Genomic DNA, 25,358 nt, shown 5'->3' with positions numbered 1-25,358 from the left:
TTGTATGCTAAGCCATTACAAATGTACTTTCCAAATTTGGGGAAAACCATCTGGGTCTTTTTGCCAGATGTGATTTACAGATGAATGGACAAAACTGTATTTGTAATAGAGATTGTATTTAAGCTGAATGGTTCTAAATTAGCGCAGCTTTAAGATGCATGAGCATTCTGGCATCACCATCAGTAGTAAGCACAGGTGGTCCAAGCTGATGCTCCCTTGGTGAGATTTTAGGTCTTATAACATCTTTTGACTCTCAGTCTACTTGAACTGAATTTCTGAGTTGAGTCATCTCTATAAATTCAACAAAAGCACTAGGTTATTGTCTACAAATAAGAAAGAAGAGAAGAACATTTCACAGACTCTCATTTAGTAATTTTCTCATAAGCTTGTTCAAAACCAAGTTGAGTCTTTAGAGAGACAGTACTATGCAATGGCAGTGGTATAAGAATCTTCAAATTATAGAAGTCTGGATTTTAATCCTAGCTTTATGATAAATAATCTTTCCATTTTACACATGAGATAACTTTCCTGAGCCTTGATTTTTCTTTCATGTGTACACAATGGGATTATAAAAGCAATTTTTTATGTTGGTTGTTCAGATTAAAAATTACATACACACACAAACACATGTATGCAAACATAATTAGTATATAATGTCTTTATTAAAACAACATATCTGTCCTCTGAAACAGCAAAATTATCTACACAGTGACATCCTCCCTTTATCTGCCCAGTAAACTACCAGAGTCATCTGCTCTTATAGAAGAGACCCTTGTTTGAGTTTGAGGTACCTTGGTTACACCTGGCAACTTAATACACATAGCCATCAAGATTATTCTAGGGGATATGTCATGAGGAAATAATATGGGCCAAATTTTATCTCTTTAAAATTTATATATTGAAGTTCTGACCCCAGTACCTCAGAATATGATTGTATTTGGAGACAGGGTCTTTAAAGGTCTTTAAAGAGAAAATTAAGGTAGAATGAGATCATATGGGTTGACCCTAATCCAATATGACTGGTATCCTTATAAGAGGAGATTAGGGGCACCTGGGCGCTAGGAGATTAGTGGCTCAGTTGATTCCAGGGTCCTGGGATTGAGCCCCACATCGGGTTCCCTGCTTGACGGAGAGCCTGCTTTTGTCTCTCCCTCTGCCTGCCGCTCTGCTTACTTGTGCCCCCTTTCTAACTCTCTGCCAAATAAATTAAATCTTTAAAGAAAAACAAAAAAGAGGAGATTAGAACACAGATACAGGTTCAACAGACAGAAGGATTACCGCACGAGGACACAGAAGGAAGACAGCCATCTGCTGCCAAGGAGAGAAGCCTCTGAAGAAATCAAACCTGATGACTTCTTGAGCTTGGCTTCTAGCCCCCAGAACTGTAAAATAAATTTCTGTTGTTTAAGCCACACAGTCTGTGGTATTTTGTTATGGCAATCCCTGCGAATGAATACAACTTTATGTTGAAACCAAGAGATTTGGTTTAATATTGGTTACTCATCATCTGAAGGGAGGGAGGAATCTGAGTACATTCAGCCTGGTGCTTGCTTATAACTCAAACTGATCCTGCCAGAGTCTCATAGAATTATGACCAATACCCATTGATTACACTGAAGAACAAAAGTACATAAAAATTGAATATTTTTTTGCCACATTTTGTGCCAACAGTTGACTGCTTTAACACAAATATCAAACTCGGAAGCAGAATTCAGGACACCAGATAGATCCCAAGTCACAGGATAAAGGAATACAAGAACATGACCGGAGTAGGGGTAAGATTGAGAAGCATCAAAATAGGAGACAAAATGGATGCCAAGTATTTTATTTGTAGATTTTCAATGAATTTGTTAGTTCTAATATCACAGAGAGCACGATTACGTATAATTATAGCTTATAGTAGAGATGGATTACTAACATAAAACTTGAATTAGTCAAAGAACATGTCTATGGAGTGGGTAATGAGGGACACTGAAGTTATTAAAATGTATCCGTAGCCAATTTGGCAATCATTTGACTTTGATTTAGCTATCAATCCAGAATATATTTAGAAATAAATGATCCTAATAATTTTACATTGATGAACAGCCCAATGAAATGAAGTTGTCAAATACTGGCATCATTCCCCATTCATGAAAAGCTAGAAATGGCCTTTTTAATGAGCAGTATGTTTGGAAAAACACAAGGTCTGTGAAGCCAAGTAAACAGCATGAGGCTATTGGGTACAATAAAATATAAACAAAGAAGCAAGCTTAATCACAAACAAATTTGTGAATTAAGAACTTTTCTCATTTTAAATGCTCAAGCTGTCTTTCCTCTTCTGTACCCATTTTGGTAATGTTTGACTTCCATTCACCAATGCCTAGTGACCAAGTATTGTTCAGTTTTCATTCATGCTGTTCTTCATTTATTCATTCAACAAGTGGCTATTGAGCCCTTTCTTTGTGCCAGTCACTGTCATAGTTCTAAGGCCTAGAGGTTTGGAAATAGCACGGGAGAGAGAATCTCTGTGAGAATAGAGCTCAGCTGGACTTCTTGCTAAGTCTAGAACATGCCAGACTCATTTCTATCTCAGGGCATTTATTGTCATTGATGTTTCCTTTGGACCTCTCTCTGCTCACATCTTCATATCTTGTTTTTCATTTTCCAGGTCTCTTCCCATATTATTCTTAGAGTACTCCAATGGGTAGAGATGTTAGAGGCCTTAGGACCATACAGTCAGATCTCTACAGAGAAAAGGATGAGTCTCATGGCCAGAATTATAGTTTCATGATTTAGAAGACCTTATGAAATAATACTGATCTCAGCAAAAGCAGCTGCTCTCTACTCTCCATTTCTCCTATTTATTATGACTCAGTTCCTTCCCCAACTCTCCTTCCACTCCTTCAGGTGTTTCTGGAGGCCTTAAGAGGATGATCTCTGGGATCAAAATGTAGGACTCAACTAGCCATAGGATGTTGTATGAATTTTTTAATCTCCCTGTACTTCAGTTTTCCACTTCTGTAGGATTTGGAAGGATCTTACAATACTTGTAGAATTGTTGTGATAATTGAATGATATGGTATATGAAATGATCTTCCTAGCATCTGGCTACCGCTGTCCATGCTATAAGTGCCAATGTCCTTCTTTTTTGCTCCCCTTGTATTTTCTGTTCATTAGCAGCCACTTCTGTTTCAATCACAGATTTCACTTGCTACCTTCTCGGTACAGTTTGAGCCTTCTGCTTACCCCCATCTTGGCCTTGTTTATTCCTTTATTTATTCCCTTATTTATTCCTCAAAAAGATGATCTTGCTTTAATCATCATCACGCATGTTTGGCCAAACTTTAATGAAAGTTGCAGCCAGTCTTCGTTCCCCCAGTCTTCTGGCCTCAGTGCATCTGTGACTCAGCAGTAAAGTAAAACAGCCCCCTTATAAAGGGTACTTCAGGCATTAAGACCTTCATGGGCTCCTCTCCATGGCTTCCCCCACTCATGAATGAAACACCTCACCAGAAGTCCAAATGAAGTTTCCAAGTGCTGGCTTCTGACTCCTATTACTAAGAGAAGACTGTGGAGATGTTGGAGATACTTCTGAAAGAGATGTCCGAAAGTCAGGAAAGAAAATCAAGTCAATAGAAAATGGGATTGAAATAAAACAAAACAGGAAGTCTGCTTTTTTTTTTTTTTTCTCTCAGAAAAAGTAAGTTGTTTCCACAGCTGGAGGCTAAAAACAGCTGCATTATCTATAGCCCATTAAATGGAGATCAGTCATTAATATTTTACTCATGTACACACTTCATTTTGATGCAATTTTCCTGTATAACCAGCCAGAATCATTTGCAGGATATTTAACAAAAATGATGGAAATACTCAGCTGCATCTGTTCATCATTTGGCTAACCATATTTTTGCATAAATTTAACATGGGCGTAAGCCACCACCATTATTTTCCCCATCCTTTTTCTTCACTGTTCAAATCTGCATGCCAAAATTTATTATTATTCAGGTATCCAATCACATTACCATCCCGCAATCAAGTCAAAAACAGCACAGCAAAATTGAGAAGATGTTGTTTTCTAAAACTGCAGGCACATACAATACTTCCCTGAGACAACAACCAGTGGTTGTTGCAATGACAAACAGCTTTAATAATGAAAATAGACTCTTGGTTTTACCTACACAGATGCAGTTTAATTTTCTTCTTCCTTATTAGAATCCTCACTAGCTCTCTTCCTCGACCCTGCCCCCAGTTATAAGAATGAGTTGGCAAACACAACAACAGTTCTATTCATTCTCAGTTTAATATACAATTTCTCATATACACAAGGGGGCGAAATGGTTTCTAAAAACATTGGCTGGTAATGATGACAGTAGAATCTAATTCCCTCAGGTGCTCACTTAATACTTATCTCTCCGCTGGAGAGTGTAATAAGGTTGTCAGGATTATTGAAGTTGACAGAACACCAAGCTCAGATTAATTACATCATAGAATTCAGAAGGAATTAGAAAAAGCAACAATACTGCTCTTGGCAAGTGCATATATATATATATATATATATATATATATATATTTATAGTTCTCTAAGGACTCTCAGTATAATATAATACAAATGAGTGAAGGGTGGCTAATGTAGTTGATCTGTAGATTTTATGATATAGATTCTTAAAGATCAATTATTCTGAGAGTAAGAAATTACCACCACAAATTCAAAGAAAATACACAGAGTGGAGTATCTTAAATAAGGGAGGAGTCATTGAAGGGTAAGTGAAGGGTACTAATATATATGAGGCTTCTATGAAGTTCCAGAAAATTTATATTCACTGCAATATTTAATCCATACCAACAGGGTAAATAGGTATTGTCCTTTAAAAATGGAAACGGGCTGAAATAAACTTTCCCAAAATCTCCTATCTAGTGAGTGAGTGGTCAAGCAACATTTGAATTTATTACCCAGATTTCAATCTCTTTCCTCTTTAACATAGGTAATACCAAAGCACGGCTCTTGAAAAGTTGTTGTGTGAGATGAAGAAAAATTTACATAGGAAGAACTCATATGATATTAAAAAATAAATACATACTGAATGCCTTCTTTAAACAATGCTAAGGACTTACTTATTTGATTAAAATATAAGAAGTTTTAAGAAGGGGCGCCTGGGTGGCTCAGTGGGTTAAGCCACTGCCTTCGGCTCGGGTCATGATCTCAGGGTCCTGGGATCGAGTCCCGCATTGGGCTCTCTGCTCAGCGGGGAGCCTGCTTCCTCCTCTCCCTCTCTCTCTCTCTGCCTGCCTCTCTGCCTACTTGTGATCTCTGTCAAATAAAAAAATAAAATAAAATCTTTAAAAAAAAAAAAGAAGTTTTAAGAATTCAGTGAGTCACATAATTGGGTTTTAAAATCTAAAATATTTTAAAAAAATACAGGGCAGCATACACCACTACATTCATCAAAAACTAAATACATAGTTTTTAGTGTGTTGTAAATCTTAAATACACCAGGATAAAGAATAAAACATGACAAAAAAAAAATGTTGCCAGGCAGCTAAAACAGATATTACAAAGCAATTGCTCCTCAGTTTACACAACAGACTTGTAACGGAATATTATATGGGACCATTCCAATTGTCTATATGGAGAGGGATTGACTGAGGATGCAAAGTTGAGAACAAAAGGTAAAAACTATAGCTCGGCACTCTCAAGAGGGCTCACACATTCCCAGCAGCTTCCTAAGATAAGAGGTGGCCAAGCTGGTCATTATCAGTACCCATTAAAAGTCTCAGGGAGAGACTATGGACTCTGAAAAATAATCTGAGGGTTTTGAAGGGACTGGGGGTGGGAGGTGGGGGGATCCAGGCAGTGAGTATTACAGAGGACACGTATTGCATGGAGCACTGGGTGTGGTGCATAAACAATTAATTCTGTTACACTGAAAAGAAATAAAAAAAGGAAAAAAAGTCTCCAGGTGATGTAAAAGAAGGCTAGAGATTTATTAGCGATAGAAACTGCTATGGCATTTCCTCCCCTCCCTTTCCCAGGGAGGCAGGCTCCTTCTACACACTTCAAAGAAGTGGGGGTCCCCACTAAGACGACTCATAGAGTTTGAAGTTGTCAGCCATAAAAGAGATACAGCTGAGCTGCTGAAACTTGTAGGGAAAGAATGAACATGTTGAGAAAATACTTCTAAATACGTGTTTGGAAGGAAAGAAAAAAACAGGTATCTGACCGTCTGTAGAAAAGGTCTCAACTCAAAGCCTTGGCTGAATGAACCCAGAATGGAAGACAGGGAAAATGAAGGGCAAAATCATTAGCAGACCTGAACTTTCCCTGTTTTGTGGTCGAACAAGGATTTGTAAGTTTTCCAGTGGCCTGAAGGAAACTCTGGAGGGCACCAAAAGTGCTTCCCAGGGCAAGGGAACTCTTATCTGTAAAGCCAGTCCATGAGGGTAATGTGAGAAATAAAAAATAAATAAATCCCCAAAAATAAATCCCCCCAAAAAAGAAATGGTGTTGGAATTCAAAGAAGCTGCTGAGATGTCGCAGGAAATATGTCAAATATGGCCACCTGCCAAAACAGAGGAAGAACCACAATAGGAAATTGTTGGAGTAGGGATGAGAGAAGGCATTTGGAAGAAAGAGAACAAACCAACAGTCCAAACCCCATTACCCCACACTCGCCCCTCCCTCTTTGCTGGGCCTATAGCATATGGTCAGGTCTCAAATGCTGAGAAGGGAAAGCTTTACAGTGAATGCAAAATTAAAGTATTGATTTAGATTGGACCACATATTTTAACATCTGAAAGTGACCTCTAAATTAGAGTCTATCCCTGAAATGCCACTCAAGGGCAGAAAGGGGACCTTAAGAGGCTGTGATAAAAGCAATGAGAAGACCAAATAAAGCTGTGTCTATACCAGACATTGCATAAATCAGTTGCACATGCAGAGAAGAGCCCCCTGAGCTTACGGTACGGAATATTTACTCTGACTTTGCAAAGTAATGTACCACTTTTGCAGTATTTATCATTTTTTCAAATATGACTACATTAGACAGCAGGGGAATGGCTATTACTAGCTGGTTCACTGGCAGCAGTGAGCAATGACAGCTGCCAGCCTCAGAGCAAGGGAGAAAACAGCAACACTCTAAGAGGCAGATTCAAGACTGTAAAATCAGACCAGTGGCCCCCAATTTGCACTGAGGCAGACCTCCTGGCAACCCTTCTCAAAGCCCAGCCTCCTTCCTGGAAACACACACACTCAAGTGGTTTCTGAGAAAGTGATTCAGTAGGTCTACAGGAAGCCCCAGAATCTTTAGGGACTCTCAAGGTGATTTTGCCCAGATTTTGCCCAATTTTGAAGAAAAGAAAGTTGTATTAGAACCTCCAGTTAATAGCATTAGTAATGATGTTCTTATGTTCCATGTATTTCCAATTTTAGTATCAAATAACCAGGCAAAAGAAAAGCATAATACATCTTAAGTGATTTCCATTCAAAATTAAATTTTAAGAATTTGCTGCTCATAGATGCCTATCTTCAGCTTGTCAGAAAATGCAGTTGATTAGAATGATGTGTTTCCTATATATATTAAGTAACCAAGATTTTCCTGGATGAATATATTAAGTGCCATATAATAGAGTCATGAAATTAAAACCAGGGAGATTCAAGGTAAGACCGATGTACCGGGCTGGCAGAATGTTTTCAGGCGCTCAGATTTAATTCCTGGACTTAAAGACTAAGTAAATGAAGACATTTGTAAATGTTAACCAGCACGGAACACGGTGCAAAACTAATTCAAAGGAGAAGTAATTGCCCATCTAGTCCTGAGGGTGGGTAAAATTATTGTGAAAAAGAATTTTGGACATTTTGCTCTCAGCATGCTCCTACAAAGGGAGGACAAGCTGAGAAAATGGCTGGGTTTATTTATGAGATTGCTTAAAGGATACATTACACAGAAGATAAACTGGAGAAATTGCATGGTCGTGTTTGCCCATATACAATCAAATGCTCCGCACAATTGATGTATCCAATAAAATCATGAGATGCTACATAGACTGTACAAAATAGCAGAATGAGGACATTTTGCTTGGAAGATGTCCAGGACAGAGTATATGAAATAATTTATTGTATTGCCTAAACCCTGAAATCAGAGATGTCTGAGAGAAAAAGAGAGAGAAAAGAAACCACTAATAGCAAATCATGGAAGCCAAAGCCGTTACCCACAAGAGGTTTGCAATTTTTGTTCACTGAGCATTCCTGTTTCAGAGTACTTTAGTACATAGTGACTATTTGAAAAGTTGTAGTGAGGCTAAATATTAGGACAATCATCCCCTTAACTTCATAAATTAAACTCAATTCACTAAAACAAGTAGATAAATTGACAATAAATACATGTGGGGGCTTGCTTCCTTTTAGGATTCCTTTCCATGACACAGAAAATAAAAGTTATTAAAGTCTCCTGAGGCATCACTGCCTTTGTAAACACATATAGGTATTATTCACATATAGGTAAAATCAAAGAAAAGATTGATGCCTGGTTAGCTCAGTTGTTGGACATCCGCCTTCAGCCCTGGTCATGAGCCTGTGGTCCTGGGATCAAGCCACACTGGGCTCCCTGCTTGGGGGGAACCTGTTTCTCCCTCTCCCTGCTCTTCCCCCTACTTGTGTGCGCTCTCTCTTTATCAAATAAATAAAACCTTTAAAAATAATAAAATAGAATATTTAATTTATGACTATGCCTACTACAAACTTGGCGGGAGCGAACCCATGCAGTCTTTTTATTATTTCTACTTCATCTGTCAAGAAACTATCTTAAATTACTTACTCTTTTGACTGTGTTTGCCCCTTCTGGGTAGGTTTGCCTGAAGATTAAAATATCCTTAAAAATTTTCTTCTCTCTGATCCATTTATGATCCTTTTGATATGATCTCTTTTACCTTTTGCCTCATATTACCTCTTAGTTCCTTTACGCAAATATGTATTTAATATTCTCTGTGTCCAGATATAGAGCTGGTTCACCTGCTGGCACTTACTTCACAGTCTCCACATAGCTTCATGCGTATTGTCCCTCTGAGCAGCATCCAGACAGTCCTCCTACCAAGAGATGTTTATAGCAACATCCCTGTACTTCCTCCCTGAAAACAGGCCACAGTTTTAGAAAGAGAAGACCCATCAGTCCTCCTTGGAGTTTCTTCTCTAGAGAAATTCAAATTCCAGAACATCCAGAACTTCACAGCTGGCTCAGATTCTGCTTCATTCTTCTGGTCCATGGTTCTTTCTACATACTCTGTGGTGATAACAATTGTTTTCATTCCTCACTGCATGGACCCCAACCAGGAGGATATTTTGATCCATTGTATGTTAAAAGCCATCCTATTCCATAGGTGTGTCATAATTTATTTTTATTTCCAGGTCCAAACAGAGGAGCATGCAGTTGACTCTGGTGCTTTCAGACATCTGGTACTAAAACACCACTGCTGCATTCAACGTTTCTGTGGACTTCATTGCATACATGTTCTCATATATGTATTAAATAAAGTCTTAAAACTGGAATATAATATTAAACATCAAAAATTTAAGGAATAAGGTCCATTTAAAAAATGACAGAGTGATTTGTCATTTTCTTCCATTTTTCTCAATTACCCTAAAAATAACATACTTCAAGACTATTTTCTAACACCTTTTCTCATATTATTCTCTACTACTGTTCTGCTTATCATTTATAAAATTGAATAAGAATAGTTTATATCTTTCTCTATCCATTCTTCTGGACCAGTGCTGTCCAACAGACTCTCTGAAGGTGGGCATATTCATATGATGTCCAATAGAGCCACTAGCCATGTATAGCTTACTAAATACACGAAATATGGCTAGTATAATAGATGAACTGGACTTTAAATTTCATTTAATTAAATTTCATTTAATACTAATTTAAATTTAAAGTGTGTTTGGTGGCTCCCGTTTCTACAGAACAGTTCTACCCTTTGGGTCCTTGAGGACAGCAATTTTGTCTTTCATTTCTTTATGGCCAGTGCCTAAAATAGTCAGGACAGTCTAGAGTCCACTGTGGTAACATGTCAGCCTCAATGTATCTGTTTCATTTTTACATTACAAAGTATATTCCTTGCTCATCATACATGTTCAGTGTGAATTGGTGGGAGCTATGATACCTACCATTATTCAAGGTTCCAGGCTAATGGAAATTCCAACACCTTGTAGCTGCATTTGGAATATAAGTCCTCTGAGCGTCTCATAGTGTGACTAAGTGTGCATGGAAATTTAAACACCCTCTTCTATGCTTTGCTAAAAACCTACTGATTAAGACAAGTCATGTGGATTCACTCGAATACCAGTTAGTGGGGAAATGTGGGGGAATATATTATTATTAAGTGATGAGTAATTATTTCTGCCACATAAAGTATCTGGAACATAATACTCTATGAATGCTGCTTGAATGCTGAATAAGGGAAGACTGTGATTGGCAGACAGAAGAAGAGCATTGCAGAGAAATGGAAAAACAATGACACTGAAGTGGGAAAGTAAAAAGAAACTATTCTGTGAAAATTGGTAAGTATAAATTTGAGACAGATAGATAAAAATGGTGGATGATCAAGAAGTTTAAAATAGACTTGGAAAATATCCACCAGTGGATGGTTTGCTCTGGGTCATCAAATTATCAGACCTTTAAAAATGTTTTTAAATTAAGCTTAATATGACATTAGAACGGAAGAGTCTTCTTTTTCGACATCAGCAAAATAGAAAGAAAATATGGGTGAAAACATAAGAGAAATTTTGAGAGATCCAACAAATGTGCTAGTAGACATACAAAAATGTCAGTAACACAACAACTAACATATTGTCACCTATAATATACCAGACACTGTCTAAATGCTTTACATCTATTGATTTATTGAACCACAAGAAACATATGTGATATATACTATAAACTCTCCCTGGGGCGCATGGGTGGCTCAGTGGGTTAAGCCTCTGCCTTCGGCTCAGGTCATGATCTCAGGATCCTGAGATCAAGCCCCGCATCAGGCGCTCTGCTCAGCAGGGAGCCTGCTTCCCCCCTCTCCCTCTGCCTGCCTCTCTGCCTACTTGTGATCTCTGTCTGTCAAATAAATAAATAAAATCTTAAAAAAAAAAAAATCTCCCCAACTTAGGAATAAGGAAAGTAAAGTTTTAACAGAGCAGTTAAAATTTACCAAAAGTGGTATAGCTCATAAGTAGTGATTTATTTGGTTTATAAAGCAAGAGGTATGCAATACACTAAGAAAAGAATGAGGATCTGAAGAACTGTAGAAAATGCCTGAAGAGTCACTCTAAGGAATAAAGTAAGTCAGTAAGCCCTCTTAGGTTTAGTAAGAGCTATGTCATGTCACTCCAATTTTCCACCACAAAATCAGTAATTGGTAAAGCTGTTCAACAAAGATCAAAGTGGAGGAGCCTGGGTGGCTCAGTTGGTTAAGCAGCTGCCTTTGGCCCAGGTCATGATCCTGGAGTCGTGCACGGGTTTGAGGAGTTCCAGTCCCATGTTGGGCTCCTTGCTCAGTGGGGAGTCTGCTTCTCCCTCTGACCTTTCCCCTCTCTCACTCTCTCTCAAATAAGTAAATAAAATCTTTAAAACAAACAAAAAGACAAAAGGAAATCTTGAGCAAAGGTCTAGCTGAGGTAACTAGTGTTTTGTTCTATTGGGGTTGATACCTTGTAGAAAGGTATCATGCCCCATCCTTCTGGCTACTTTTTACTTACAACTTAGGAACAACTCCAGAGGTAACAATATATCTGGTACTTACTTACTTTTGTTGACTAGTTGCTCTAATTGGTTTTTATTTTTAGCAGTGTTGATTAAAAAAAAAAAATGAGGGGGAAAGAAATTGGCTTCTTTAGATGTCAAGCTATTTGTATCCTACTTATCTATATTTGGGGTTCAAAAACTATCTGTTCACCATTATCATGCATAATTGGAAGTTGAGGGTATGTTTCATATATAAAATACATAAATTCTTCTGTTTTTAAGATCAAATATACTTTTCTGTTTAATTATTGCTAATATTTATTCATATCAGTATTTATTTAAAAAGTTCCTGAGGCAAATAAAATGCTAGTTATAAGAAAGATATAGGCTCTTGGTTGTACCATTTTGCTGCTCTACAAAATCAGTGAGGACTCAGGAAAAAAAAATGTCTCTGGCAGTGCAAACTCACACAGTTGCACATCGATTATTTGCCAGGTGGCAGTACATTTTGCTGAGAACAAATGACATCTGTAGAAAATCAAATAAGGCAAGGCAACAATTTTGAAAGTGCCATCTGAGTTTTCATTCACTTCCTAATGTCATGTTTTTCAAATTGCATCATGTTCTCATTTCTGTTCTCTGTTGTTGCTTTGGAAATAGAAACCAAAAATTAAACTGCATTTTGAAATGTGACCTCAATTAAGAAAAGAAGTTGTCATTATCCTTATGGTAAGCATCACTATTTATCAATGTATTTGATTCTATTTAGCCAGGAACTAAAGAAAGATATGTTCAGGAACACTCAAGGGTCTTTTTTGCTCCCATAGAGAGAGTTCTTTCTCATTTTCTGTAGTCCTAAAATTGTCCATGAATCTCAAAAGTGTACATGCAAATGAAAAAATGTATACATGCATTTTTTTTTCTGGAAGTGGGCCTATCATGCTAAGATATTCAGTTTCTAAAATCAGCTAAGATTACCTGCTGTCTTTAAATAAAATTATTTGCTTGCTCTTCTATCCCATTTTCCCCTTCCATAAGTAGCTTAAGCTCAAGGAGAATGGTTAGTAACGGTCATCAGTCTCTTTTTAGGAGAACCAACAGAAACCCTTGATTTACTAGGAAAATTTCAGTTACATTCCATCGTATCTACCTGATACTTGAGAACCCGGAAAATTACCTAACGGGGCATTAATTATCACAGGGAGACACTGGTTTTTAGGACTTGATTTTAAAAGATTCAGGTTCAGGAAAAATAAAAATCATGTTCAAGGTTCACATATTTGTGTTGAGTCATCTGGGGAGACAAATCTGGAAGGCAGGAAGAAAAGAAAGCTAGAAGAAAAAATATGGGTAAAGGGAGACAGGGAGAGATATAGTTTCATAGCTTTACTAAGGGAAGAAACAATTTAGAATAAATTTTCAAAGAATAATTAATGCATATTTTAATATACTTATTGAGGTATAATTCACATACAAAATAGTCATTCTTTTTAAAGGTACAGTTTAATTAGTTTTAGCAAATGTGTGTAGCAGTGTAACTACCAACACAACCAAAATATAAACATTTATCCTCATCACCCAAAATAAGTTCCCTCGTGTCCCTTATCTGCCCATACCCAGGCCCTGGCAAAAATGATTCCATTTTTTAGGAGTTTATTTTTAAGTAATCTCTATACCCAGTGTGGGGCTTGAATCTGCAACCCCAAGATCAAAAGTCGCATATTCCACTGACTGAGCTGGCCAGATACCACAGAAATGATTCACTTTCTGATTCACAATATTGCCTTTTCAAAATGTTGCATGAAGGGGACCATACAGTGTTTAGTTCTTTTTGTCTATGTTACTGTTAATATAATGCCTTTCCAATTCATCCATGTTATAAGATATATTAGTAGACCATTCCTTTTTATTGCTGAGTATTATTCTATCGTACAAATTTTTCAGTGCGTTAACTCTTTTCTCAGTTGATAGACATCTGAGTTGTTTCCAGTTGGGGTCTATTATGAATACAACTGCTTGAGTTACAGGTCTCTTTATGGTCATTTGCTTTCATTTCTATTAGGTATATACATGTCCACAAGTAGAACTTCTGGGTCTCCACTATATGTTTAACTTTATAGGTAATTCTGAAACTCTTTTCCAAAATAGTTTACCATTTTGTATCACCAATAGTGATGATCAGCATCATAGTATCTTTCCTTACATTTGGTATTGTTCATTGCTTTTTAAAGCCATTTTAATGGTTTTTAAGTGGTAACTTACTGCCATTTTAATTTGCATTTCAAATTAAGTAATAATGTTGAGCATCTTTATATTATTTATTGACCTAATTATTTTTTGTGAAGAACCTGCCCATTTTTTTTGCTGTTTTGTCAAATTGCTTTCTTTTTATTATTGAATTGTAAGAGGTTTTAAAAATATATATATATTTTGATACAAGTCCCTTATCCAGGATTTGTTTTACAAATATTTTTTCCTAGACTTCTTAGAAACAATTTAGAAAAAGAATAAAAAGGGGGAAGAGTCAACTTACTGATTTCCAGGCTTGCTATAAACCTATAATAATCAAAAGGGTATGATGTATGTATAAGGATGAACATATAGAACAGTGGAACTAACTAGGAAATATAAGTTTACACTTCTAATAAAACTTCACAGACATTGTCTTTTATCTAATTTAGCCTTCAAGTTTTCTTTTCACAGTAGGAGTATATTATACATCTTTATAATTTTTCAACCATCAAAATGAACAAAAGGAAGATATGGTCCATATACACTATGGAGTATTATGACTCCATCAGAAAGGATGAATACCCAAGTTTTGTAGCAACATGGACGGGACTGGAAGAGATTATGCTGAGTGAAATAAGTCAAGGAGAGAGAGTCAATTATCATATGGCTTCACTTATTTGTGGAGCATAACAAATAGCATGGAGGACATGGGGAGTTAGAGAGGAGAAGGGAGTTAGGGGAAATTGGAAATGAGAGACTATGGACTCTGAAAAACAATCTGAGGGGTTTGAAGGGGCGGGGGGTGGGAGGTCGGGGTACCGGGTGGTGGGTATTATAGAGGGCACAGATTGCATAGAGCACTGGATGTGGTGCAAAAATAATGAATACTGTTATGCTGAAAATAAATAAATAAATAAAATTGAGAGATAAAAAAATAATTTCATAGGTTGTGTTTTATTGTTTCTTAAGATAAAATTTTGTTTTGAGCTCTTATTTTCCCTTTATTGTTAAACTTCCACTTGGCCATAATATGTATTCCCCTTCTGACTTATTGTAACAGACTAGTCATATATTGTTAGGCTTCTCTAAATTTCTTATTGTAAAGTCTTTATCTCCAAGAGTGTGTCCTTTAAACATAACTTTGAGGCTATAATTGTTCTATAATCCACATAATATTATCTTAGAGTTCTTGGCAAAGTGCATTCAAGGCTCTTCAACTTCATACTCAGAAACAGGAATTGGGCAGAACTTTCACTGTACCCAGGTAAGCCTGAACAAAAAAATATATTAGAATCTTCCTCTTAAATTCTCCTTCTTAAAGTAGTCTAAGAAATACAGGAATTCAGGTGGTGGTGAGGGGATATTCCAGCCACAAATTTCCCCTTTGTGATTCTTTCCTTTTGGACACAAGGTCTCTTGTTACAATCCTGGAAATGCTTACCATCTAAAATGAAGCCAAGTCTGTTTAAGGAAAGTGCCCTGGTTTGCAGGTCCTCCTGCCTCTACCAAAGACAAAAAGCACACTTCCTTAGCCAGTCTTCACTGACATGGGATCTGCATTAGAATTTGAGACAAGAACCTTATTATATTCCATACTTAGTTTTGGGGACCTTATGGGATGAGGTGAAAGGTCAAATATATATTATGGCATCCCTGTATATCCCAGCATTAATAACCTCATTTCTGTGATATCATATCTTCCTTTACTCGCATACTTCATTTGGGCTGGTGGTGTCCGAATTTTCCCAGAAACTTAACTAGAAATAAACTCTTACATTAACAAATCCCACATAATCCCTTAGCACTGTCTTCATACCTATAGTATTTATATCCTCGGAAAATTGAAATAGAGTTTGAGAAGGACCTTGGAACCTTTGGGTACATGGAGGGCTTGGAGAATTATGGGGTTCTCAGTCGAGAGTGAGAGCTCAAGTAGCAACCAAAAAGCAAGCAGAGGAGCTATTTATGGCCTCTCTTTACCACTTGACTCTAGCCTGGGGCAACACAGCTGCAACACAGATTTTGTAGAAAAATTCAATGAAGCAGTGACATAAGACAAAAGAAATATTGTTTTAGTAATAAAATTATTTTCTAATGGATAAAGTTGTCTCTGGCTTTTCTGTGAATCCTGGTGAAACCAAGGTGCGTTGAAAATGCATTACTTCTAGCTTTCTCACCCTACTTTGCCCATCCATACTCATTTTTCAACCAGGCAATCACTTCATTCATCCACTCAGTATACATTTATTGAGTTGTAGGTATAGTTTTTAGCCTCTGGAATACTGAAATTAGAAGAAACTCCCTCAAGGTGTTCACAATTGCTTTAGAGACAAATGGACAGAAAGACCTGGTCTACTGTGAAAATGAATAGCATGGAGTGTTTGGACAGTGTGGAGGAGAGACTGAATTACACAAAAACCTGCATCCAGTAGTGCACATTCATGCTGGAACTCAAGAAGCAACTTTTCAAGACAACCTTTGTTCAACCCTATCTTCCTAAGAGCCCTTGTTAGCATATTTCAGTGAACTTCAAACTTTGGAAGGTGGTGATGGGACAGAAAGAACTCTCCTGGCTACCTCTTGTGGAATTTAGGAATATTGTTATACACAGAGTTTGCAATTACTATCACCAGTGCCTTTATACTAAAGAAAATTATATGTACTAAGGAAAATTATAAAACCCACAAAGCTCTGACTCCTAAGAAATAAATAATTTCAAGATTGAGAATAATTAAAAGATGTCATGAACTTGTATGTGTTTCACAAAAAAAGTACATGGGTACTACTGACTGGATCTTCAGAAAATTTACTAATTTTTACAAATGTTTTGTGTTTCTAGGACATTTTCATATTCATGGAAAGCACATTAAGAATAATATACCTCAGGGCACCTGGGTGGCTCAGTGGGTTAAAGCCTCTGCCTTCGGCTCGGGTCATGATTCCAGGGTCCTGGGATCAAGCCACACATCAGGCTCTCTGCTCAGCGGGGAGCCTGCTTCCTCCTCTCTCTCTGCCTTCCTCTCTGCCTACCTGTGATCTCTATCGAATAAAAAAAAAAAAAAAAAAAAAGAAGAATATACCTCTGTATCTACATTGATTTAATAAATAAGAAAGAACTTTTTATTAAGGTATTGCATAATTTCAAATGTATCTTTTCATCGCCAAGACATACCTCAGGTCATTATTAATAACTTTATTCACAATAATATCTAAATTTAAGCAACTTGGTAAAATATTCTAGAGCAAATGCTCCATTATATTGTATACATTTTATTTTTAAGATTAAAATTATTGGAGCTCCTGGGTGGCTCAGTGGGTTAAAGCCTCTGCCTTCCCCTCAGGCCATGATCCCAGGGTCCTAGGATCAAGCCCTGCATTGGGCTGTCTGCTCAGCAGGGAGCCTGCTTCCACCTCTCTCTGCATGCCTCTCTGCCTACTTACAATCTCTGTCTGTCAAGTAAGTTAATAAAATCTTTTTAAAAATTATTGTTATTTTTATTTTATTATTATTAATATTTATATATTTATTATTTGTTTCTTTTTCTTTTTTTTTTTAAAGATTTTATTTACTTATTTGACAGAGAGAGATCAAAAGTAGGCAGAGAGAGAGGAGGAAGCAGGCCCTCTGCCAAGCAGAGAGCCCGATGTGGGGCTCGATCTCAGGACCCTGGGATCATGACCTGAGCTGAAGGCAGAGGCTTTAACCCACTGAGCCACCCAGGCACCCCTATTTATTATTTGCTTTTAAGAATAAAATTAAACTGTATACAATATAATGGAGCACTTCACTCTGTGTGCTTTTAGGTTTCTTCTGTTTTTGTCTTGTTTTTCTCCTGGTCTGAGTGCTGTAGGCTGAGGGTCTATAAGGAAGAAATAAAGGGCACACGCCAGATGTGTGTGGTGGGGTTGTGGGGTAACCTGCCAGGGCACATCCAGGCAGCAAATTTCCCAGGAGGATAAGGTCTGAGCCCTAGAGGTTTGGGGAAAAACCTGGGCAGGGAGGGGACAGCCTCCCAGTGGTTTCCGTTTGCCTCTCCCTCTCTTCCCTTTTCTCTGCTGATCAGTTTGCGGTTTTTGTACCCACAAAAGTTTCAGGAAGTTGTAATGAAAAGAAAATAATTTTTTTTTGCATGGGAGTGGCAGGGGAATGCTAGAAGGGGATGCTGAGAAGGAAGTAGGTCCCCTGCGAGAGGGCCAGGCCACAGTCCAGAAATATTTTAGGTCTTGCAGGGAACTGGATTTGCCTAGCACTCTCAGACTGCTGCCCGGGGCTCCCTGCAGGGGAGAAACTGAAGCCCAGAGGGAACAACAGAGTTCTAAAAATGGTTGAGGCAAAGCCATTCCCTTTCCCCTATGGGTCTCTATTCCTCTGCCAACTACTGCACAGGGATCCCCACCCCTACGTCCCCATCCAGGAGCCCTGGGATCAAGAGATAATGTGAAATGTCGACTGTGGACCAAAGGTAATAAAAACCTCTTTTTAGGAAGAAAACCAAAAAGGTTCCCTTACAAACCTCTCTATAATAATTACTTGAGCTATGTACTTTCAACTCATTTCAGCAGATTGATTCCAAATTACTGTTCTAAAATAAGTTCTGTAAATGGTCCTGTATCAATGGTTTCCAAATTGTTGGTCTGCTCCTATCTCCCTACCTCATCTATTACTCTGGCCAAAATATTCTCTAATCTTGCAGAAGTGAATGTTGTCGGATTTCCGCCAATGAAGTGTAATGATAATCCTTTGATTCCTCAAAAACCTGTGGATATTGGGCTTTTCCTGATTGACTAGAAAATGCTATTAATGTAAAGCGTTAACATAAAAGTTAAAAAAATTAGTAAGCACACACACACACATACACAAACAAACAAGAATATATGAAACTTTTATTAATAATTCCTAATACAAATTAATAACATAGAAACTTGGAGCAAGATACGAAATCCTTCTCAAAACAAGTATGAATCAATTGCTCTACACAATGGCTTGTTTTCTTAAACTTACTCATTTTCTAAATGTTGTAATCATTTAACTTCTAAGGTTTTTTTTTTAATGGTACATTTGTCTTAGAGAGATTTTTTGCAGGCCTCCTTTCATATTTCATGCATCTGTACATTAACGAGGATTATAACATCCATGGCAAAACCTAGATTTCTTATGTTGAATTACAAATAAATATATTTGGGATAAGCTTTAAAATTTATATTTGTGGCCTCTGTCCTCACAAGTTATAATATAATGATAGGTTATTGAAGTTCACTGCAACTTGAATAATCAAGATATCTGATTTATCATAATGATTTCTGCTTAATTAATATTAAAATATCAGTAGTTTCAGAATAAGATGGTATTTCAAGTAAGGATATACTCACAGTCTACCGTCTGAAACCTCGCGCTGAAACATCTTGTCTCTAGTTAGGAATGATGCAGAGATGGCTAGAATGAGCAGGCAGATTTGTAAAGCATGAACATAGTCACATAATGATGAATTTTCTCTCTTTTAATTGTAGAAAAGTCCGTTATCTTTGGCTAGTATAGAATTCAAAATATCACCTCTATATTCTAGATTTGTTTATATCCACATATCTTCATCTTCAAATATTTTCTATGTAGGTCAATGAGAATTTTTTTCTTTTCTCTCTCTCTTTTTTTCTTTTTCTTTAATTTTTCCATGTGTATATGATGAAGTCTTAGAATATAAGTGAGGTTCAGTGGGATGAGATCTGGAGCCGATGACCAAGAAAGAATTCTTGAGACATCTTTGGTGCGCAATGGTGGTTTATTAAAGCGTGGGAACAGGACTGGTGGGCAGAAAGAGCTGCTGCCTTGGGGTTGTGAGGGGTGGTCCATTATATACTTGCAAGATGGGAGGGAGTAAGGAATAGCGTTAAATCTCCAAGGAATCTTGGAAGCAAGGTTTCCAGGACCTTGAGGGGCTAGCTGTTGTTGGGGAACATCATGTATTACTGTCTAATAAAACCTTAGTCATGAGGGCGCCTGGGTGGCTCAGTGGGTTAAGCCGCTGCCTTCGGCTCAGGTCATGATCTCAGGGTTCTGGGATCGAGTCCCACATTGGGCTCTCTGCTCTGCAGGGAGTCAGCTTCCTCCTCTCTCTCTCTCTTCCTGCTTCTCTGCCTACTTGTGATCTCTCTCTGTCAAATAAATAAATAAAATCTTTAAAAAAAAAAAAAAAACCGTAGTCATGAGACCATTCAGATATATATCAGTGGGCCATATGCTTGGGGATGATCACCAACATGTGTCTTGGAGGGTTTAGAGATAAAGGAAGTTTGCAAAGGAATTTTTATATGTTAAAGCAGACCCATAGGATCCTGGTTGAGGTTGGGGGGTGGGGCGGTAAGGCTTTTTGCCCTTAGCAAAGTATGAAGGTGGAGGGAGTTGAGTCCCCAGAGGAATGTCACTCTGCCTGTTTCAAGGGCTTGTCAGTGGGTAAGGAAATTTAATAACTTTTCTTCTGTCTCTATTTCCCACATCATATATTTGTACATATACAAAAGACATGACATTGCCTATATTATAAACCATGTCAATGAAAAGATTTATAAAAAGCATGAAATTGGCAATGAAATTTTAAATAAAATTTTTTTAATAAGGAATATTGAGGACTGAATTCTTGTACCCTTTTATTCAGTGACCTTCTATATCTCATATCATATACAACATTGTCATAAGTAAATGTACTGACCCTCAGAGGTTGGTTTCTGGTTACTTGTACATTCAGTTATATTTCAAAAGATGACAGAATATTCTTCATTAAATAATACTCTCCAAGATAGATATCATGTCTAGGCAAATGTGCATTTGAAAATGGTGTAGTGTTAATGATTTCTTTTGAGAATGAGTAATTATGTGTCACCATTTTGGCCAGAAAGATAATTTTGCTTTTCACTTCTAGGCAAAATGCTAAGATACTGATTCTTATCAGCTTATTAAATTCCACAGTAGAAAATGTACCTTGAATTTTCAGAGAGAAGAAAGTTTCCTGTCTTCAAATGAGACTTCACACTTCCCTTTCAAATTAGATTTTAACTTACAGTTGTGTTAAAGTTTTCCTAACAAAAGTCATTTAATTTTTCACTTTTTTCTACTTTCTCAGTAATTTTGCACTGAGATTTCTTGAAAAGCCTCAAAGATTGAATATAGGACAGCATATATGAGCAAGATCAGCTCTCTGGTAATAATGGGCTGTCCGGTAGATCTTAAACTATATACAGTGAAATGTGTGTGTGTGTATGTGTATGCGTGTGCACGCTCTTGTGCACATGAGCACAGACATACACCTGTTTTTTGTTGTTGTTGCTTTAATTAACTACTATTTGCCAAAAGTTGCCAAAATATTTAACTGCAGGTTACAAATCTAACTGAAATACAAAGTAACCTTATTCCAATTGATAGTTATTTTTTGAAGAATAAAGAAAAACATCAAGCATTTCCTCAAAATATTAATAAAACAAAACAACATCACCTTAAGCATTTTAAGTGAATAGCACATAGATTAAATATGAATACATTAATTTATAAACTGGTGTCATGCTTAAAATTAGGAGACATTTGGGGGAAAAAACATTGTTATTAAAACAATAAAAGACTTAAACAAGGTAACAAAGCAAAAAATAGCAATCTAATGTTCCTTGAATGCCCAAGGGTGGGTGATGATCAGCTTACATGCTATGTATTTGAGATGGTCTAGTGGATTGCTAGGAGGCGATTCTCTTTGTCATTTCCAACAAACAATAAATTCCACAGACAGTGCCATCAATATCACTACTAAAAACTTCCCCTATCAGCAATCTGATCTTGTTGCTATTGCTACTGCAATGTACCTTTTATGCCTCATTACTTTATTTAGAAAATGAACACATGCAGTTTAACCTTTGGAGAAAGGGACTCTGTCATTTTCAAGTTAGTAAGAGCTGGAAGGGGGAATGGAATGAATGTATCTCAAACTTGAGAAAGATAGACTATGAAGGTTGAGAGGGCATGGGCTGAGGCTCTGAGGGGAAAGTCACACCGTTGGAATGGAAGCAGTTAAAGAAGGAACTGAGAACTCCATTCAGCTCAGATTTTAAAGGCATATTTTAAGAGCTTTTTTAAAGTAAGGCTGAATTGAAGACTTCTAGAGTGTCAAATATTTCTTAAAACTAGACAGATTAACCTAGTGGTGAGATGCATGAATTTTGTAGCCAATTCCCTGGGTTGGCATCTTACCTTTGCCTTTTGCTACTTTGTCTTAAGCAAGTAAGCAAACTCCTGAGTCTAGTATGCTGATCTTCAAATCAGGGGTAATATTAGAACTATTCCTTTGCATTATTGTGAAGATATAGGAGAAGTAAATACAGTCTGGCAAACAGTGCACAATAAATGTTACTACTATTTTTAAAAATATATTTTAACTTTTTGTTATTTTTAAAGGGTTGTAGCTAGGTTAATATTCTTCAAAGAAAATTGTACCAGACGCAGAAGATTTTTTTTGCAGGACTACTGCAATAGGGAAGAGAAATTTAATCAACTTCTGAAACGTAAGGTGGAGAGTGTTTAAAAGCTAGGTGAACAAGTGGAAAAGTACTAACTAGTGTTAGCAGGAAGTTTGGTCACTGTGATTTGGCCATCTGTGTTTTATCCTCCCCACTAAGACTAGAAAATAGGGGCACTATCTTTCTTAATGATACATTTCAAAGGGATAGCTCCGGGGTCCTTGAAAAAGATATTCCTGGATCATAAAACTGGCAAGAAGCTTGGAGAAGATTTACATCTCAAAGGGACAAAGAAAAACTTTACAGTTGCAAGTTTTCTAAGGTTAAAACTCTGAGGGAGGTAAGGGACTGAGAGTCAGGAAGAAAACTGTCTAAGGTTTAGTCAGGCTGAGAACATTAAGGTAATCTCGGTCAATAGTAACTAATGATTAAATGACAATGTACCACTTTTCAATCTCCTGTTTTGTACTTTTTTTCTCTCTCAGGAACAATGACCTACTGCTATTTTTAGTCTAAGTAAACATTATGCAGATGGAATTGAATCCCAAGATGAGTGCAGAATTTTAGGTCTGTTCCTAGCTGTTCTAACTGAAATTTAAGTTTTCTTTTTTGGAGAAATTGAACCCCAGCTACTGAAAAAAAAAAAAATGCATGGGAAGTTATTATCACCCACTGCAATATTTTTGTAATTATGTGGAATGTGAAGATTAGAATGAAAAAAAAAAAGAGTCATGTCTTTCAGGAAGGTAGAGAAGTTAGATTCAAGACTAGTGATATTTAACAAGGGATGTATTTATGATATTTAACCAGGGAAAAATTCTAGAATTAATCTTCTAATATCACTGTGTGTGTGTGTGTGTGTGTGTGTGTGTGTGTATGCACATGTACTTGGAGTGGAGATAACTGGTAAACCCCAGATGAGTTCAAAAATTGCTGAGACTTAGATGGATAAAAAGCTGATAGATGAGAGGAATCACCCAGGGATCTCAAACTCAAATGCTTTTAGGGGCCACCCCAGGAACATAAAAGTGTGGAGCAGTAAATCAATATGGAGTACAGAAACCAATGGAAAGATGAGAATGCATGTGCCTTCCTAAAGCCACTGATTTCTTTTTAATCTTTGAGGTCCAAAAACTATATGTCAACTGTAAATTCCACCTGTGTCAATAAGTCTGGCATTATTGATTATAATCTGGATTTTGTTGAAGATTTTACCAATGTTTATCAAAATATTATGTGGCCATCAATGGAGAAATTCAGACTTGGAATAAAGTTAGGAGAATTCATAATTGATGAAATACTGCATCAAAAAAGATTACTGAATGGTAAAACATATCTGATTAAATGTCCAAAAGTGCCTCTCTAAAAATCTTAATCATTTGGAAGACATCATTTCTGAAGAAATAGCAAACAATTTGGCTAGGATAAAATGATCATATCAAGTTTGAATGATGGAGTAAACCTAAGAAAAAAATTGCAATAAAAATGGAGTCCTGAAATCAGGTCTAAAAATGAACTGACAAGTACAAAATAAGCTACAGTTTGGCTGTATCGAAAACAAAGAACAAGGATTCATTGTTGCTGGCAAGCTTGGTAAAAATCAATAGTATAGGCTGTTGCCTCAAATTTAAGTAGCCATTCTTAAATAATTGTATAAGCATAAGTAACAAAACAAAACAAAAACCAATTTACTAATTACATGTGAAAGAAGAACATTGACTTTGGGATAATAATTTTGTGTGAATATCAATCCTGCTACTTCCATAAATCAAATAGTTTAATCAAATGCAAAATGGGAATAAAACATATCACATGACTTTTTGTGATTAGTATAGGACATAAAAACCATAGAATATGTTATCATATCCCTGATATATCACTGATTTTCTTTTTTATTTTTTTAAGATTTTATTTATATATTTATTTGAGAGACAGAGATCACAAGTAGGCAGAAAGGCAGGCAGAGAGAGAGAGGAGGAAGCAGGATCCCCATGGAGCAGAGAGCCCAATGTGGGGCTCCATCCCAGGACCCTGAGATCATGACCTGAGCCGAAAGCAGAGGCTTTAACCCACTGAGTCACCCAGGTACCCCACTGATTTTCAATAAGTAATTTTTTTCCACAGAGAAATTATATATTATAACCCCCACATTAGATAATTGAGGCTGAAGGAGGTACCCAAAATTGTAGATCTATTAGTTAGAAGAGCCAAAACAAGAACTTGGATCTTTAATTCCTTGCCTCTGTTCCTTTCACATCACCATATATTTTCACTCATAAGGAAAAATAAAATAAATAAAAGGGAATGAAGTTGATTGAAAAGGTAAAAAATATAGTTTGTTATTAGCATAAATCACTAAGTGAACCCTTCTGTATTGAGAAGAATTAGTCACTATCAGCAGAAACCATTGTTTAAATGATGATTTTCATCTGAAAAATAAATAACAAAAGTCATGATTTCTCCTTTGCCAGATCTTGTGTTTTTCACCCTATAAAACTGCAAAATATCATTAAATTGAAAATGGAACCAGCAAATTCCTTTTAATCCTCATTTCCCCTGTTGTTTCACTGATTTACAACAATCTTGGGTATCAATCTGCCTTCCAACGTAATCCTGTCATAACTAAAGGATTACATTCTTTTCTATTGAACAAATTTAAATGCCACTGTGCTAGTTATTGATGTAAGAACAAGAATAAATGTAATATAGTTTTTACCATCATTAAAAATTCAGTAAAGGTTAGGAAAACAGGAAAGTGCATAAATATTTGGTACAGGGGTAGATGGATGGGAGAGAGAGATGATAGATGATTAGATAGAAAGATAAATAGATGACAGATAGATAGATAGATAGATGATAGAGGACCTTAAGAAAATAGGGGAGAATTAGTTACTGGACTAACTATGAAAATGGTTGGAAATAATG

The 25,358-nt window shown here is 36.7% G+C and overlaps 1 long non-coding RNA gene across 1 annotated transcript in view; it reads right to left on the bottom strand.

Moving 5' to 3' along the window:
* Positions 1-1,797: 1,797 nt before the first annotated feature.
* The window catches only part of LOC132020561 (uncharacterized), a 35,592-nt gene continuing 12,031 nt past the window's right edge, over positions 1,798-25,358 (bottom strand). Inside the window, exon 3 of the long non-coding RNA XR_009405029.1 lies at positions 1,798-3,573. This is a non-coding gene — a long non-coding RNA (uncharacterized LOC132020561). The remainder of the gene's footprint in view (positions 3,574-25,358) is intronic.

This window comes from Mustela nigripes, chromosome 6, assembly GCF_022355385.1.
Source record: "Mustela nigripes isolate SB6536 chromosome 6, MUSNIG.SB6536, whole genome shotgun sequence".
Lineage (NCBI taxonomy): Eukaryota > Metazoa > Chordata > Mammalia > Carnivora > Mustelidae > Mustela > Mustela nigripes.
This window is presented reverse-complemented; position numbering and strand designations above follow the sequence as displayed.